Source organism: Pituophis catenifer, unplaced genomic scaffold (genome assembly GCF_029215685.1).
Source record: "Pituophis catenifer annectens isolate HBS135680 unplaced genomic scaffold, rPitCat1.0.hap2 SCAF_2, whole genome shotgun sequence".
NCBI lineage: Eukaryota > Metazoa > Chordata > Lepidosauria > Squamata > Colubridae > Pituophis > Pituophis catenifer.
The window spans coordinates 277,848,082-277,854,081 of NW_027256882.1; positions in this window are offsets into that span (position 1 = coordinate 277,848,082).

A 6,000-nucleotide genomic window follows, 5' to 3' on the forward strand; every position below is an offset into this window, starting at 1 on the left:
CAGCAACTATTGTTACCGAGCTTTGTACTTGAAGAAAGACTTTTATTCTTTTCTCAGATCTTTTAAAATTGTTGCAATACACTGTATTACCTCATCTAAACAGTTCTGGTTCCTTGCAAAAATACTTGGATTAGCTGATACTTGCACAAAGGGAGGATTGTTCACAAAGAAGGAGTTTGATAAAAAAAAAATCTACCTGGAGGACACAAAAAGGTGTTCGGCTAATGAAGAATGATAAAGATAATACAAATAGAAGCTGATTGATTTTAATGCAGTGTGACATCAGGTTTGCCAACAGGAATTTATTTTTATTCGGGTGTAATGGAATTTTTTACAGGCTGTCTTCATCCTGTAATGCAAGGGTGTCAAACTCGATTTCATTGAGGGCCACATCAGGGTTGTGTTTGATCTCGGGGGCTGGGGTGGGTGTGGTCAGGGTGAGCGTGGCCAGCTTGACATCACTCGTGTCGGGGGTGTCTGGTGGCCTGAGTGCTCTGCCAGTGAAAACGGGCTCCCGAGCTCTGTTTTCAGCCATGGCGGCCTCCTGCCACCCCCTGCCAGCAAAAATGGCGCGGGGGGGGCATGAAGAACCTGTGAGGGTCGTGGGTGGCCCTCCTGAGCTCCATTTTCACTGGCAGAGGCACCGCGGGGCAGTCCTTTGCTGTTTCTAGAGCGGCCCCCGAGACAGATCTAACTACCCCGTGGGCTGCATCTGGCTCCCAGGCCTTGAGTTTGATACCCCTGCTGTAATAGGATAGGCACCAAAATCTTAACAGGTTTTATTGGGAATAGAGAAATTTAGGATTTAAAAGTAGGTGATAGTTTATATGAGCCATGATGGCGCAGTGCCCTACTGCAGGCTACTTCTGCTGACTGCCAATTGCCAGCAGTTCAGCAGTTTGAATTTCACCAGGCTCAAAGTTGACTCAGCCTTCCATCCTTCCAAGGTTGGTAAAATGAGGATCCAGATTGTTGGGGGCAATATGAAGCGGTATATAAGTCTAAGTGCTATTGCTATATTTTTGGGGGTCAAATGTGTTTTGTTTTGTTTTGCACCCACAAGACTTCATTGATTGATGTGATTTGTCAGCCCTTTGAATTTTTAATGTTTTTTATACTAGACTTTGCCTTCCCTCAAGTAGAAGTAACAGCATTCCTTTTTTTTTTAATCTTCACATTTTCAAACCACAACTCCACTCCACACCAAGAATTGTTGGCCAGTATGTATTTACACTTCATGCTTGTATTTTAAAAGATGGGCAGAGTTTTGTTTTTTGTTTTGCTTTAATTTATATGCCGCCCTTCTCCGGAGACTCAGGGCGGCTTACAATGCGTTAAGCAATAGCCTTCATACTTTTGTATATTTTATACAAAGTCACCTTATTGCCCCCACAACCGGGTCCTCATTTTACCTATTTTAGAAAGGATGGAAGGCTGAGTCAACCTTGAGCCTGGTGAGAATTGAACTCGCAGTAATTGCAAGCAGCAGATGTTAATAACAGTGTGCTTTAGCCCACTGTACTACCAAGGCTCCCACTAATGAGTTCTGCATTCATACAGATTTCTTAGGAAGGGCAAAGCAGTCTTCTGTAATTTTGGGGTTGAAGTGTTGGGATTGGTTAATAATATATTATCAAAAAGTTTGGGGGACTGCGACCCAACAAATTTGAATGGTGTTGGATGATTAGAGGAGATGGATGGATGACGACATCTATGAAACCAAGAGAAAAAGAAGCCCTGTATTAGAAGTCATACCATCCCAAAGGTATAACCAATTGTAATATTCAATGCCTTTGATTAATACTTCAATGCCTTTGATTAATACATCACTCCAGAGTGTTTAATAAAACATAATAGAATTCACACATCCCGCTAAATCAAAACCAAACCATATCATGACTGAATACAATATGTGAGCCTAATAATTTGATTAAAGTGGGATGGGTGAACGCGTGGGGTCCTTGAAGTCCCCCATTTTCATGACTCATAAAGCTGCTATTCTATCTTAACAATTGGTCAAAATCAACATAAATCATTTATGGTACTTTCTGGTGTTCTATTCTGAAATGGGAAACCCCAAAATAATAATAATAATAATAATAATAATAATAATAATAATAATAATAATAATAATAATAATAATAATAATAATAATTTTATTTCTATACCGCCCTTCTCCCGAAGGACTCAGGGCGGTGTACAGCCTATTTAAAAACACAAAAAACACAACAACAATTTAAAATTTAAAATCATTAAATAATTAGGCTCCAATTAAAATCCCAGAAATTTAAAATACCCCAATTTAAAACGTTATGTTAATAGCCCTGCCTGGCGGAACAACAGGGTCTTCAGAGCGCAGCGAAACACCCGGAGGTCGGAAATCTTTCGTATTTCGGGGGGCAGTTCATTCCACAGGGCTGGGGCTCCCACAGAGAAGGCCCTCCCCCTGGGTGTCGCCAGCCGACATAACTTGGCTGATGGCACCCGGAGGAGACCCTCTCTGTGGGAGCGGACTGGTCGGTGGGAGGCTATTGGTGGCAGAAGTCGGTCTCGAAGGTACCCGGGTCCTATGCCATGGAGCGCTTTAAAGGTGGTAACCAACACCTTGAATCGCACCCGGAAGACCACTGGGAGCCAGTGCAGCTCGCGCAGGAGGGGTGTCACGTGGGCGCAACGAGTTGCACCCATAACCACCCGCGCGGCCGCATTCTGGACCAGTTGGAGCCTCCGAGTGCTCTTCAAGGGGAGCCCCATGTAGAGAGCATTACAATAGTCCAACCGGGAGGTGACAAGGGCGTGAGTGACCGTGCGCAAGGCGTCCCGATCCAGAAAGGGCTGCAACTGGCGAATCAGGCGAACCTGATAAAAGGCCCCCCTGGCCACGGCCGTCATGTGCTCTTCTAAAGACAGCCGTGCGTCCAGGAGGACACCCAGATTGCGAGCCCTCTCTGTGGGGGGCAAAGATTCACCCCCAATAGTCAGCGATGGCACCTGCTGACTATATCGGGGCGCCGGAAGCCACAGCCACTCGGTCTTGGAGGGGTTGAGTCTGAGCCTGTTCCTCCCCATCCAGGCCCGCACGGCCTCCAGGCAGCGGGACATCACATCAAGGGCATCGTTGGGGTGGTCTGGGGTGGAGATGTACAGCTGAGTATCGTCAGCGTACAGATGACACTTCACCCCGAAACCACGGATGATCTCACCCAGCGGCTTCACATAAATGTTGAACAGGAGAGGCGAGAGGACCGACCCTTGCGGCACTCCCCATGCGAGATGCCTCGAGGACGACCTCTGTCCCCCTGCCAACACAAACTGCGTACACTTTGAAGTAATACACTTTGAAGTAATATCATCCTCATCCTCCTCTTTTAATTCCTCATAATCCCTTGTGGGTGGAGTCTGGGCAACTGAATGGAGCTGAGTGTTTACTGGCCGGATGCCCTTCCTGTCGCCAATGCAGAGCTTTATTCAACAGATATATTCACAGTGTGCCCAGAGAGAGAAATATCTGCCTCTACCTAGGATCAAACTCACAGCCTCCTGATTGTCAGGCGAGAGCTCCACCTCTAGGCCACCACACCACCCACACTTCGAAGTAATATGTCTCCTACAAAAGAGAAAAAACCCCCACAATACTGACTCCTACCCCTGCCCTATCCTGTCCCCCAATATTAAATACAAAAGCATGGCTGCTTCTTACTTGATGGCCTCATGGGGTACAAGAACCCAGCCAATTATTCAACCAAGAATGGGGTTTAGTGTAGCTGAACGAGCATAACGTCATGGCTTACACAGTGATGGAATTCAAATTTTTTTACTACTGGTTCTGTGGGCGTGGCTTGATGGGTGTAGTGTAGCTTGGTGGGCGTGGCAGTGGGATACTGCAAAATCTCCATTCCCACCCCACTCCTGGGGGAAAGATACTGCAAAATCTCCATTCCTATCCCACTCTGGGGCCAGCCATAGGTGGTATTTGCAGGCTCTCCAAACTGCTCAAAATTTCCGCTACCAGTTCTCCAGAATCTGTCAGAACCTGCTGAATAGCACCCCTGGGCTGACATTAGTCGATTGTGCTAATGCTCTTCAGTGCTTCTGTGACTCTAATCATAGCATGGGGATGGCATTGTTTATTGATTGCAAACAGCTAAGAATGTTGACTTCTCAAAAACTTTGATATCTGTGCATAAGCACCTGTATGCTTACTGAAGTCCCCGGTCGGAGCCCATAAACTGAATGCATTATTCATGCAATGTGCTGACGATCTCTGCCACCTATATATTAGAGATCTTGTCCATTAACTGGAGAAGGAATAGGCTTAAAAGCTCAATATGTGCTTTGCATGGTATTTCTTATAAAGAATGCGTGCAGTCTTGAATGTGGTTGCAGCAGCGGGACACTGTCCATATTGAACTAAATTAAACTGGTATCAAAAGACATGCGACACCTTCATTTCCATATGTCCCTGTTGCTTTGAATGCCAGATAGAGTTCTCCTGGTAGAGGGTTCTCCATGCTGGCCGTTATCAAAATTCGTTTCCTCATGTCCTGGAGAAGGAATTTAGATTGGTTACATTTATGACAATGATCATTTTTTAAAATATATTTAACAAGTGAAAACGATAACGTATCTGAGAATATTGGAACTGCTTTTTTTGGGCAGTTGATTAAATAACCACAGACCTATAATTTGGGAATCTGTGATTGAGATATATGACACTTAGCCCCTAAATTTGATGAGCATAATCTTTTACGTTATGCCTTCGGTTAAGGGATTTTATTTAGAAGCGTGTACTATTGATTTCTATGGATTGGATCAGTGTGCTTTAGTGCCTCTTTCTTAATAAAAACCAATGGAGTGATTATCCTTTTCCCAATGGAGGAATAATTAAAATAGATTTTAATGCTATCTGCAGATCAATGAGGGGCTTTCTACTTTTAAGGATTATGTAAAACAGACCATTATTCCCTTTGGAGTCCTTGGTGCTCTCTGAGCTTAGTTGTTTGCTTGCTAAGATGGGTAATGAAATGTCCACAAGCAAACAAACCTACTCAGAGAGCACCAAGGACTCCATAGTTCAATCTGAGCTACAGATATTCTCTTTTATTAGATAAAGGTTCCCCTTGCACATATGTGCTAGTCATTCCCAACTCTAGGGGGTGGTGCTCATCTCCATTTCAAAGCCGAAGAGCCAGCGCTGTCCGAAGACATCTCCGTGGTCATGTGGCTGGCATGACCAAATGTCAAAAGTGCACGGAACACTGTTACCTTCCCACCAAAGGTGGTCCCTATTTTTCTACTTGCATTTTTTACGTGCTTTTGAACTGCTAGGTTGGCAGAAGCGGGGACAAGTAACGGGAGCTCACCCCATTACGCAGCACTAGGGATTTGAACTGCTGAACTACCAACCTTTCAATCGACAAGCTCAGCATCTTAGCCACTGAGCCACTGAGCCAAAGTATTCCCTTTGCCTGTTTCCCATAGGCTAACCTTGGGAAAGGAAGCACATTTTAACAGAGAGCTGGTAGGTTTAGCCATATGTCAAAACCTGGTACTAAGGCAGTTGATGAATGGAGTAGCAGAGGCTGTTTGGTGAAACAAAAGGGATTTTGTAGTGGTCAGTTCTCCAGCTGATGATGGATACAGGGATGGTTTTTTAATGACTGCTGGTTTATAGAGAGACATTAAACTGGAACTGAACACACTCAAAACTGTAGAAATGGTGGCAGACTTTAGGAGAAACCCTTCCATACTTCCACCTCTTATAATATTAGACAACACAGTATCAACAGTAGAGACCTTCAAATTTCTAGGTTCTACCATATCTCAAGATCTAAAATGGACACCTAACATCAAAAATGTCATCAAAAAAGCACAACAAAGAATGTTCTTTACGCACCAACTCAGAAAGCTCAAACTGCCAAAGGAGCTGCTGATCCAGTTCTACAGAGGAATTATTGAGTCTGTCATCTGCACCTCCATAACTGTCTGGTTTGGCTCTGC